A 13,554-nucleotide genomic window follows, 5' to 3' on the forward strand; every position below is an offset into this window, starting at 1 on the left:
GATGAGATACTTCCCACTATTGTAGTACTGTGCTTTACAAATAATCCTAATTTGCCTTACACTGAAGAGTAGATTTGGATATTATATGATTAATTATAGACAATCTTTAGTCTACTTTACTTCTGACTCTTATGCCAATCTTGTCTCAATCAGAAAACATACACTCAAGGTGGAACAAAGCAAGTCTCTGAGTCCCAAAAGCTACTTCCCATATCATCCTGACTCCTCTGCATCTTGGACCCTATCCCTGCCTCTGGAGCTTTGGGCTCTGTGTGATGTTGCCTCTTGCACCTGGCCAGTGTTCAGACCTTTTTCCGCTTCCCTATGATCTTTATACACTTAGCCAGGATCCAGGCCTGGCCATCCATGACACTATCTATCTTGAAAATGACCCACTGCATGTGTTTCTTCTGTTTTGGGTGTCTGAGCCACCGAGAGAGAGAGGACAGTTCAAGAAATAAGCTGAGGTAGAGGTAGGGGTGGGGGGACGGGCAGAGTCTCTTTCCCATCTTGTAAGATGGTGGGTAAAAAAGCTGAGAAGTCAGATACTTAGGAGAAGAAACCTGAAGCCAAGAAGGCTGATGCTGGTGGCAAGGTTAAGAAGAGTAACCTCAAGGCCAAAACCCCTAAGAAGGAGAAGCCCCACAACCCAAATCCTTCCCTGCTCAGAGGAATTGTTAGATATTCCCTATCAGTTATGTATTCTCCCAAAGGCCATGTACAAGAAGTATTCAACAGCTAAATCCAGGATTGAAAAGAAAAAAAGAGAAGCTTCCTGCTACTGTCACAAAACTAGTTGGTAGTGACAAGAAGAGTGGCGGCTGAGTTGAACTTCACAAAATGCCTAGATACTATCTCTCTGAAGATGTGCGTAGGAAGTTGTTGAGCCACTCAAGAAACCCTTCAGTCATCATGCAAGAAACCTTCAGGCTAGCATCACTCTCAAGACCATCCATCCTGATCATCCTCACTAAGTGCCACAGAGGGAAGAGGGTGGTTTTCCTGAAGTAGCTGATTAGTGGTTTGCTACCTGTAACTGGACCTCTGTCTCTCAATAAAGTTCCTCTGTGTAGAACACACCAGAAATTTATCCTTGCTCCTCCAACAGAATTGACATCAGTGGTGTTAAAAACCCCAAACATCTCACTGATACTTACTTTAAGAAGATGTCGTGCAAACTCAGACACTGGTAGGGTGACACTTTGACACAGAGAAAGAGAAATATAAGATTACACAATAGCACTTGCAAGGCTAATCAGAAAGCCCTGGACTCACAAATTCTGCCAAAAATCAAAGTTGTTCCTCAGCTTCAGGGCTACCTCTGCTCTGTGTCTGTTCTCGCTAATGGGGTTTATCCTCATAAACTACTGTTCTAAATTCTTTAAGAATAACCCAATTAAATGTCTAATCTTTAAAATAAAAGAAAAGCAATGGAAGAAGGAAGGAAGGAAGGAAGGAAGGAAGGAAGGAAGGAAGGAAGGAAGGAAGGAAGGAAGGGAGGGAGGGAGGGAAGGGGGAAGGAAGGGAGGAAAGAGGGAAAAAGGGAGACAGGAAGGAGGAAAGAAAGAAAGAGAAATAGACACTGGAAATGGATGCCTGGAGAGAGCTCTCCTAACTGAAAATCAAAATCTGAAGCAGAGGCTTGGAGATTGACTACACTTTATCCCTCATGTTCATTACTCTTTGGAAGATTTAACAGCTATCATGTATCCACCTGAAACTAGGTTGAATAACTTCAATACAAAAAATACACCTCTTTATCTTTTGAATTTTTATTAAATATATTTTAAGCTGATTTTTCTTTCTGCATCATGTACTTTCTGTGACATGTCTCTCACTCACATGTGAGAAATATGTGACACTATACAGGCTAGTGAGTGGATAAATTGCTCTGGGTATCTCTTTGCCCAACATTCCCTTATAATTTTCTAATGCCTGCACTTCATCTCACAATGGCTTAGTACCCTCATGACAACAAAAATCAGGCTGTTGGTTTCCTTGCCCTTCACTTTATTTTGTCAAATGTTAGTAGTGGACCTAAACATGAAAATTCCCTAACAAATGTGAAGATGATAGTTTATTCTATTATTTTTCCACTTTTCTCCTTTCATAAATTGGAAAGAATCTCATCAGTCAAAGCCTAGTAAAGAAAATTTTCCAATTCTTTTAAACGTTTTAACAAAGTCTGTGTCATTTTTAATCTCACACTTAGGGATCAATACTGGAAGGAATAAACAGACACTTTCCCTGAAGGAAATTGATATCAAATGAACCTAAAAAGTCATCTTTGGTTTGGTATCAATCATTTGCTTAATTATCCCCATCTTCAATGCTCTTTGAATTTTTCAGAGACAAGACAACAACGCCAGAAAATATAGAAGGCGTCCTTTGTTCCTTGAATTAAGGGCTCTTCCGCCGTCTGTCTCCCACCTCATTTGTTACATCTAACAATCTGGAAGTGAATGTGTTTAATAGGCTTTGTCTGCAAAGAGCTTCGTTTCTTTTTTTCCGAAGGAAGCTATATAGCCTTGGAATTGTCTCCTCATGCACTCTACCTTATGGCAGCACTGAGCCTTTAAATAGGAAAGAAGTTTAATTAATGCTCTTGGATAAACTGTTAACCTTTGAAATGGTTTCCTGATGCATGGAGTCCCTTTCTCCTCTGCCAGGGATTGATTTTGGAAACGGCTTATGATTCAGGGAGAGGAAGAAACCAGGCGAAGTGTAACAGGGCGGGGGTGAGAGCCCTTGTGAAGTGTAGTGATGAAGGGTTTGCATCACTATCTGGAAAATATAAGTCATTGAAAATGTATGGAATCAACTTCAAAGAAAGATGATGGTTTTACGAAGAGATGATAATACCATTCTATTGAAACAGAACAATAACACTGAAAATATAAGTCAGTTTTTACATTAACTGAAGCAAGACTCTCAAATTTCTGATAAAATAAAGATTTGGGGGAAAAAAAAACAGCATAGACAATAGATACACAGAGAGAAGGAAGGACACAACTTCTAAGCTAGTAAACTTTATTGTATTTTCCTGGCATGGCTCCCAGAGACCTTTTCAAAGAAAACAAAGCCGAAGAGTTATTCTTTAGAGGCTTTACTCTTATTAACGTACTTATTGTTCAATGTACAGTTGTTTAATGGGACAGATTTTTTTTAATTAAGTTATTTTAGGAAAGTGATTTTTCCATAACAGAAGCAATGTTGTGGGGAAAGTGTATAAGGATAAATATTGAAGAAGTTTCCTCATGTTTGTTACCTCTTCCAACAGTAACTCTTGGTAAAATTGAGTTATTGTGGCCCCCAATCTGTTTCTGTGATAGTACAGTTAGTGAAGACTCCATAATATTGGCCTTCAGAAGAAGAGCATATTGATTTGTTGGCACAGAAGCAACAGAAAGTACAATCTGCCACTGAGAAAAATAAATAAAGTTATGTTCTCAGTTATTTTATTACCACTTCAGTTTTTATATCTTCACTTATAAAACCTATTTGTCTTCTGTACTGGTGATATAGACTGCTTATTAAATTAACAAGGGCCAAGTAATAAAGATCTGAGTAGAATAACAATTTGGAGCTCGTTGGACTCTGAAATAGTTCCACTTTTGTCAATCAAATTATGAATGTAAAGAGACTATAGCTTAATGAGAAATACCACCATACTGCGTTTCCCCTCTTCACCCCTGGGGTTTTCAAATTAAGAGATAGAAATGTCCTTGGGGCCACGCCGACTGTCCTCATAGTTGTAGCCAGCATCGCGGTCAGTTTAAAAGTTCTTTCTATAAAGAATGCTGGGGCTTGGCTAGAAGTGGAAAAACATTCTTTTGGACAGTCAGCATCTCCCAGCTGCACCCCCTCCTCACTAACTGGGAGCCGCACTGGAGCCCTTCTGGTAACCTGCTCGCTTCTCTACTGCTGGGAACCAGCCAGCCAATAGCTGTACTGGCATGTGTTCTATTGGCAACACCTGTTCAGATAAGTGCTGCCCAAGAGATGTTACCTAACTGTGAAAGAAGAAAGGAACAACAGGACAAGTCGCAGGGTCCTCCAAAGTGCGATGGGATGGAGAATGTTGCAAGCTCTGGAGTTTCTCTGATTCGAGTAGGGATAGAATTATATTCAGGATCTTAGATTCTGGAGGATCATACGATCCAATCTCTTTTTTGCCTCTGAGAAAAATATATGAGGACCAGGGAGCAATAATTTTCCCAATGGTGCACAGCTTCTTAAGAAACGGCACAGTCTCTAAAGCATTTGATTCTCCAAATTCGTAGTCTGAAGTCTTTACTAGTATATAAAAGGAAATATAATTTTGATATACAACTAGAACAGAAATAACTAGAAATGTAATTTTAACCTATCAACGATAAAAGATAGTGATGGAAAGTGTTTGCATCTGTCCAGCACTTACAAAGCACTGAAAAGAGGTATATCATTGTGATGCCTCTGCTACTGAGGTTTCCCAAGAGTTTTCAGGAGGGTGGGAGGGAACGAGGAGTCTAAGTATTTTCTCTTCCCTGAAACCTACAATAAGACCAGATTAAACTGTCTTCAGTTTGGCATTTAACTTTATTCATTGACTTGTAATGAAAAAAATTCACTTTTCAGATTTTCCAGGAGATGGCAAACATCATATTCTGTCATCTGTAAGCATTGTCTAACACTCTACTCTTTTAGAATTACAGTCAAGAATTGGAGTTTATCATAGGCACTTGGAAACAAAAATAATGATTCCGGTCATCACTTTTATTATTGCTTATTAAGCACCTGCATAAATTATTGATATCTAATATGCATTCATGTGATCACAACCTCTATTGCTCCTAATTTCCTTCCCTGTACTTTAGTTTATAATATAAATATAAAATATCAATTTTCATAATATATATTCACCATCTTTTCTGTGAACACTCAAGGTCAGTGGTTCTTAAACTTCAGAGTACATCAGATTGCTGATTCTCCACTCCCTAAATTTCAGATTTAGTAGTAGATATGGGATAGAGTCCAAAAATGTGCATTTCTAACAACCTTCCAAGTGATGCTCACACTGCTGATCATGGGACCCCACTTGGAGAACCATCACACTAAAGAAACATGACTCATAAGTTATTAAAAAATTATTAAGAATCAAATTTTTTATATGGATTCCATAAATTATGGAAAAAGACATTACATTAGTAATGCTTAATTATTATTAAGAAGAAAGAGGGTGATTGATTTGATGGAAGTAGAAAATGATTTTATTTGTATTGCTCAAACTCGGTCAAAAGAGAATAGATTTTTTAATATTTGTATAATTAAAAATAAATTATGTAGAAAATGATTTTATTTGTATTGCTCAAACCTGGTCAAAAGAGAATAGATTTTTTAATATTTGTATAATTAAGAATAAATTACGTCCAAAAAGTAAAAGTAAATAAATTACATCTAGTTTAAGGTAAATGGACTGTTAAAATTTTCTATTTTTTGTGAGATCAATATCTTAATTTATGTTCTGCTATAAAACCATCCATTCCATCCACTTTTACATTTATTTGTATATGTCGACTTATATTTATATCTCATTATTTCTTCCGATGTCATTGATACAAATGATAGGAATTTAGCTATTTTTTTTCTTATGGTTATTGATTTTATTCATTTATATTATGATCAGAAAAGCGGTTTATGCTATTTCTATTTTGTAGTAAATTATTTCAATTTCCTTTGTGTTCCAATGTATGACAAAATTTTATAAATATATCATGGCTACTTGGACATCTATGTAATTATAGGGTCTTGCATATATGTATTTGAATTCTTACATTAATATGTCATTAAAATCTATATTGTTACAAATGGCTTTATCTAAAGTGATGATCCATAATAAAGGGTGTATTAAAGTTTTCTAACCAAATAACTAAATAAATAATAAATATATTACACTTCTGTAAAAAGTAATTTCTTAAAGAGTATCTGTTCTCTCACACATGATTCTCCTCTCCATCCTCAAACTCCTTTAAATGAAAATGGAATAAAAACATTTTTAACATCCAGAATAAAGACGAGAAAACGAAAAATAATAGATGAGAAGTTCATACAAATACTTGCAAGATAGAGAACAGTAAAGGATTGAGAAATGACGAAGCAGAGTAGAGTTAGCTCCACTCTAATCACCCGGAATGGGGAACCCAATGAAGCATGAGATGTGGTGTTCATAGAACCCCCAAAACGCCCAGGAGCTACGGATGCTGGGCACAGCAGAAAACTGAGTTTGGGATGCAGAACTTCAGCCACAGGGCTTACTTAAAAGTCTGTATTGAGAATGGTTAATCCCTGAGCTCCTCACTTGCAAATCTAATGATTTTCCTCTTTAGCTACATCACCTTTGACCCTCAGGAGGATGAAGATTATTTTGTGGATAAGTAAAACAGATGCTCTAAACTTGGAGAAACAAAACACAGTAGAGAACTGGGGTGATCAATGGCTAAGGTATAGGAGATTAACTGAAATGCAAATAGAGAATTGTGGGATTCTCAACTCTTTCCTTTTGTCCTACTTCAGAATATTAGCAGCCAAACTTGTCTCTCTTCTCATGTATCCCCTACACACTGTCCCATCCCATGGCAGGAGATAGATACTTCTCAGAAGATTATTCTCAGAAAGACCCCTAGATACTGATGTTTGGAGGTACCCAATGAAAAGCTGAACTGAATCTATTTGTGCTATAGGAATTCTACCAACTGACAAGTCCTCTCCTCATAAACAGAGCTTCGCAATGGTTTTTTCACGCCTTGCTCTTAAAAAATAAATTTATAGCCAAAACTCACAAGATATTAAAAGAAATTGTGGAATTCGAGAGATACAAACGCGAAACAAGTAAATATACGTACAAAGAGATATACGTTCACACACGAAAGAGGAATAAAGTCTACAACCAATATCCTCAGAGAGACTAGAAAAGATACTGTTGTCATTAAAGTACAAAATCAGGTACTTTTAAACAGGCAGAATTAGAGATAAAGAAATAGTACTTGAAAATTGATATAAACTTGAAAGGCAAAGAAAGGATAATTCTAAGAATATAAAATTAAAAATATAAAATAATTTTTAAAAATTTAAGCAACAATTTAAGAAATTAGAGATTTAATCTGCAAAATAGGCATTACAGAAACAGAGAAAATTTTATATTAAAAAACATACAAAAGTATTTGTTAACTTTATAGAACACTAATTCATCAGGGACCAATATTATATTATGTTGACCTGCCCAAAATTGTGAAATAATTATATTCGTATCATGCTTCTTATAATAGGATGGAAATAAATAATGTCAGCAGTTAAAAGGTCAAGTACTAGCCTAATAAGCATATAGTTGAGAGATTTGGAGGCCACCAGTGGAATGAGCTAAAGGAATTGAATGTCTTTTATTCTAGACATTAATACTAGAGAATGGAAAAAGATGGAGCAGAGAGAAAATAGACATTTTTTATGACATATCCTTTGGTTTTTACTATTTAAGTTTTTACTACATACATGTATCAATTAAATAAAAATAAGTGAATTAGTAACACACAGAACATCTGACTTTTGAGAAACACACAGAACATCTGACTAACGTTCGGATATTTGTAGTTAATAATAGGAAACTTTGAAAGTTTGTCTCTATCATTTCTCACATAATCGATGACTGCCTTTCTTTCCAACCCTTCCCCCCATCCCCCACAGGAGGCCAGAGAATTCTCCACAGAAGCTGAGGATATGAGGGAACCAGGCACAAGAGAACTGTGGAAAGCAAAACAACTCTCATTCAGGCTCACATAAACGAGGAGTGGTTTCTTTTATTTAGGCAATAAAATTTACAGAACACATTGGTAATTTCTATTATAGCAAAAATTCATTTCATGAACTGACTTTAATCCTAAATCTGCAAACATTCCTATGAAAGGTATATAAAAAATACTGCATCCTATTCATTAGCAGACAGATGTTACATACTAAGAAAGCACAATTTTGAAGTGAAAAAGCCATGTTTGAAGTTAAAAACCAACTATCAGTGATGAGACTCTGGAAATGTTTTTAACCTCCATATCTCAGCTATTAAATGAAGATAACAATGGTTACCTGATAGGCTTGTCAAGGGAAATATGTAGTTCAGCAGGTGAAATTCTTAGTTCAGTGCTTGGTGCTATGTAGGAAGTAAAAAAAATTAAATTATAGAATTAACAGCAATCATGATAATACTCATTATTAGTAAAGAATGTAGGCTAGTAATAATGTGAAGAAAGTGTATGGTTATAAGTGAAATAGTCCCCAAACCTAATTTTAGACTTCATTACAGTTTTTGCCTCCCTAAAAAATGTTTGTTCTATGAATGATAATTAGAATTGACTGATCTGGTTTTAAGATCTTTATTTTTAGTATTGTCCGTTAGAGTGGTAATATTAGATGAAAGATAAGAAAAGGAACAAAATGGTCAGATACTTTAAAAAATTAGATACTATAAGTCTAATTAACAGGAGTTTATGTATATCACTTCATTCTATATGAAGAAATGGCTACAGGAGAAGAACTGTTGTTCTGCAGATTCGGGGTACCAGAGCTTGGGGTAGCGGTTCTGGTAGCTGGAAGAATATGCTTTATTCAGGCGTAGCAGGGCACAGCAAGGCGTGGGCACAGTTCCAGCTTCCCCGCAGCCTGCACAGGCGGGGCTGTTCTTATTTCAAGGTGCATAATAGTGGCTTAAGGTCAGGTACTATACTCAGTCACAATATACAGGTTGTATAGGATGCTGTATCTGAGGTTACATAGGACACTGTAATCTAGGGTCGCCTGGGCCACTGTATCTGCAGTTGCCTGGAAACCGCAGGGCTTGCTGGGAAGGAGCCCGATTGCATCCATTTTGTTTGTCAGTCCCCTCACCCAACAACTGGTCTCTGGAGTTGTTCACAGTGGCGAAGGCTATGGTTTTCAGAAGACTCGAGAACCAGGTAAATTACACCTGAACTTGTATTTCTCTGTTGTGACTACTGAATAATAGCGTCCTAGAAAGCAAACATTATGAATAAAATTTTAGATCTTCATAAAAATAAGATTTTGTTCTTCTCTAAGTATTCGTTGGTTTTATTCCTACTAAAGACTAGAGAAGAGGCATTTTTTTCCTCCTTTATTGAAATATAATAGACAATTAGTTGCTTATACTTGCATTGTACAAGTCTCTGAGGTTTTTTTTTTTTTCAATTATAGTTGGTATACAATAATATACCACTTTCACTTGTACAGCATAGTGATCAGAGATCCACATAACTCGCAATATGCTGCCTACAAGAGAAGAGGCGTTTTAAAGAGGTCAATTGAAATTCTAAAACTTAATCCTTTTAGGCTTAATCAGCAAATCCTTTGTGTACTGACCTTTAGGCAGCAGTGCAGAGCTCATCTATTTGCAAGGATACGAAGCAAGCTGAATGTTAGGAGATGGAGCTGTCCCTTGGGCTGACCCCAAAGGAAGGGACTTTTTTCACTGTGACTGAATCATTTGTTAATAATACAGGCTTGCTTTAATATGAACAAAGTGTTCATTAAAATCAAAAAGTGAGTGACTTACAGGACACTGTGGATATAAATATTATGCCCTTTTTAACTGACAAGTGAAATGAAACAAAGAAAGATGAAGTACAGTTTCACAGGCCACACAGTAAGTGGCAGAAACATACTTCAAAAGTTCTGATCTGAAGTTTCTGTCAGTGTTCACGTTTCACATCCAGCACCACTTGTGCTTCAACGTTGAGCCAATTTGACTCTTCTTAGAAGGAATTTCTGTAAAGATGGCAGAATTAGTGAGTCCTCAGAGGTCTCTTTCAAAAATCATTTAATCTAAAAATAAGAGAAACTGCTCTATGCAAGCCAGAGAGAAAATAAACATGATTAATTAAAGATGTAAACTAACCAGAGATGCATAGCAATGTTGATATTGTAATAACTGTTATAGACTTGAGAAACTTCAGAATTTATGTCACAAAACTACAAATGAGGCAACAAGAATTACCTTTGAAGTGATTGTGGTGTTTTTAAGACAGGTACATTTCAAAGACACTAGAATATAATTTAGATTTTCGTCTAACATCCTGCACATTGAAAAAGTCTACAAAGTGTTTTCTGAATGAATAATTTAAGTAGACATGAAAAACGAATACTTCCTCTGCAAAGAATAATGTTTATATATTCCAAAAATATTTTCAGTCATATTGGAACATTGTTCAGATGACAAGTTTATTTGTGTGTGTATGTATGAAGAAATTTCTGTCTCAATGCACTGAAATTAGAGACAGAACTGAATCTCCAGAAAAATTGGCCACTTTTCTATGTAAAACTGGCAAATTTCTAGGGGTAGTTTCTTAATGGTGAGATGTTTGATTCCATCTAACAGAATTCTACCTAAAGAAATTTCCTGGAACATCCAACTCCCTGACCTGCTAAGATCCACATTAATGGCCTTTAACTCTATGACTAATTTCACATTTCCTTTGCCTCAATATTGTATAGAATAAGAACTGTTGACAATAACATACTAAAAGAAGGTGTTTTAGGGTCAGGTGAGGAAGAGATATTGAACCATTATGATATACTTTGCCTAAAAACTATTTAGAAGTTGCTTAATAATGTTTGTACAGCTTTCATTAATAAACTATTAGAAAATATCTCATAGAGAAATAAGGCATAAAGATCCAGGTGACAGGGCATAGAAGAACATATTTTCTTCCATCATTAAGAAAATGACAATAACGACTGAGATCCACAGATAGTCTTTCAGAAAGTGATTTTAGAAATCTCTGTATTAGTATAAAAATTGACACGTGCACAAAAGCTATGTATAGACCATCTCTCAAAAGATTTTCTCCATTGGTCCATAGGCCCTAAATATAGTCAAGTCCAAGAAGTACTACAAAAACTCCTAAAAAATAGAACTCAAGAACAACTTTGAAATAGAATGTCTAAAAAGAGTTATGATTCTTATAATTTATGAACTGGACTCTATAATCTCTCCTATGGCCACTCTTACACGTCACTTTTTTCTCTGTCTGTATCTCTGTCCCCTGCATGGACATACAGTTAGTTCTCTTTCGGATTCCCTGGTTTTATGTTATTTGTCCTAGGGGGAAATAAATAAATAAATAAATAAATGAAAAATGGAAAGTACGCAGGGCAAAGATATGACAATATGCAGTAAAGTGACTGCATCTAATTTAATGCTATTTATATTGAAATATTCACCCACAGACGTAACTGCAAACTTTCATTTTACTTATGCTCTGTGGATAGAGAATCATTTTGACCTTCAAAAGGTTTGTGGATGATGATCATTTTAATCACTATGGGCTCACACCATCCAAAAACCTCTTAACTTTACTCATAAAACAAGTAACATGTATTGTATAAAATGTTTATATTGAGATGAGGCCAAATTCTGCATATATTATATATTTTTAAAACTCTTGGCCCGATAACAAATAGGTTTCTATTGTCCTGAATGCTCCAGCTTTGAGCATATAGCTTCCCTTCACTGCATAAGTCTCTTCTATGGTAGCAGGCTGACATAGTCTTTTTTCCCGAAATATGTTTCGATGTGTACGATTCTCAGAATTTCAGCTCCAACTGGAAAACAAAGGGAATTTTGTGTGAATACACACTTTGAAATTAGGCATTGTACTATTTTAATATCTCCAGAGAATTATTTGTACATAACTGTTAGGTATGAAGTAAGGTTAGAAAAATAAGTTCAATTGTTGGAGAAAGAAAGATTTATTATTTTGTTAGTTTATCTCCAGTTATATATTTTCTAAAAGTCTAGACTACTCTTGTGACTTCAAAAACTACTGAGTGGTAAATAATAAATTCAGAGCATTTGAGAAATTGAAATAATTCAAGTAGAGAATAATTCTTCAAAAGTTCAATTTAATGCCTCTAAAGCATTTACTGTTAGATTAATCAGACAGTTTTAATCAATATATTTAATATATGTTGTTATTAACACATATTTCTTGAGGATTAACATCCACACTTTACACATACATGAGCATTTACAATCTTTTTTCTTCCTCGCTATTCCTTATAATCTCTCTTCTCATGTCGAAGTGTTCACTGTTATTAATAGGTATTAGCAGAGATTAAAATTTTTTTTAATAGGTAATAATCAGAATGTGTTTTTACTACAGTTCTTAACACATTGCATTGAAATTACAAATTTATATCCTATGATTATAAAGTGTACAATACAAATTTATGTATCTCCTTTCTCACCACACGTTAGATGGTAAGTTCATCAGATGTAGGTACTACATTTTAACTGACATAGAAATTAGTACTACATCCGCATAATAAGAAAGTAGGAATGTTTTTTTTTGTTGTTGTTGAACTAACTCAAACTGAGAGTAAGAGGTTATTTATCACTATTCTCAAGTAAAAGTAGTCAAATATAAAATAAATACTGTTCAACCAAACTGATTTTTAATCATGGTTAAATTACATTAACTAAAGCATTGACAAGGTCCTACTTTACTCATAAAAACTAAAACTTAAAAATGTCAAATGATAGTATAAAGAACATCGATATGATGTTTAATGAAGCTTATGGAATTGAAATTAGGCGACAGCTACAATGTTATGAGTAGAAAATTGGCATATTTTTTATAAAAGGTTTTTTAGTAAGTAAATAACAGTGGATTTAAAGCATTATATACTTTATAAATTCATTATTTAAATACAAAATAATAATTATTTTAATGTTTTATTAAAAGTATTAATTTTCCTTCTGCTAAATGACCAAAATTCTTCAACTTTAAAATTTGAACTTCATTAGTATTACATTTGTTCCACCATACATAAATTAACATAAAAGAATTATATAACAAATTTTTCAGATCGACAGCTAGCTACACAGTAAAGAGATTTTGCACAGTAGCAGAGCATTCAATATAAACATTTTTCTCTTCTCACCATAAGTCAAAGCAATCTTTTTTCCAGTTCTATACTAGTAGAACCCATAAATCAGGGTGTCTAGTGTGTACTGGGAAAGGGGACAGGTGAGGTAAGAATAGATGAGTGTTCAGAGTAAATCACCAGCCCAGTACCTGACTATATTGCATATAATACAAATCTTGTTCATTCATCCCTGCTGGCAAACAAAAAATTGTCACCAGAGTCTCAATTTCTTCTCCATGGTCTCGTATACTAAAGAGCAGGAAAATGACCCATTTTTATGTAACAGATCATGCAGAAACAATTTTAAACAGAAACTTGTAGCATTGCAAAAAAAACGACTAAAAAACAAATTAACCCGAGTCGTATATATAATTGAAGAAAGCAGTTGAACTTTACAGAAGCAAACTAGAAAAGTTTGTAATCAATTTAGTAACCATGGTACGAGAATATGACAGTTTGAAGACTAGTATAGAACATAAGAGGACAACCTCACATATAATCAAGTCAACAGAAAGGACCAGAATCACATCTCCCTTAGCTATACTAGATTTTCATCAAAACTTTAAAGAAGTAATAAAAAATAAATAG

General features: G+C 34.8%; 1 long non-coding RNA gene and 1 pseudogene across 1 annotated transcript in view; both read left to right on the top strand.

Moving 5' to 3' along the window:
• The first annotated feature begins 517 nt into the window (after positions 1–517).
• LOC107501000 lies at positions 518–1,376 on the top strand (annotated as a pseudogene).
• A 7,524-nt stretch (positions 1,377–8,900) lies between these two features.
• LOC107500999 overlaps positions 8,901–13,554 on the top strand; it is a 32,541-nt gene continuing 27,887 nt past the window's right edge. The window contains exon 1 of the long non-coding RNA XR_001594651.2: positions 8,901–8,978. This is a non-coding gene — a long non-coding RNA (uncharacterized LOC107500999). The remainder of the gene's footprint in view (positions 8,979–13,554) is intronic.

This window comes from Rousettus aegyptiacus, unplaced genomic scaffold (assembly GCF_014176215.1).
Source record: "Rousettus aegyptiacus isolate mRouAeg1 unplaced genomic scaffold, mRouAeg1.p scaffold_m13_p_11, whole genome shotgun sequence".
Taxonomy (NCBI): Eukaryota; Metazoa; Chordata; class Mammalia; order Chiroptera; family Pteropodidae; genus Rousettus; species Rousettus aegyptiacus.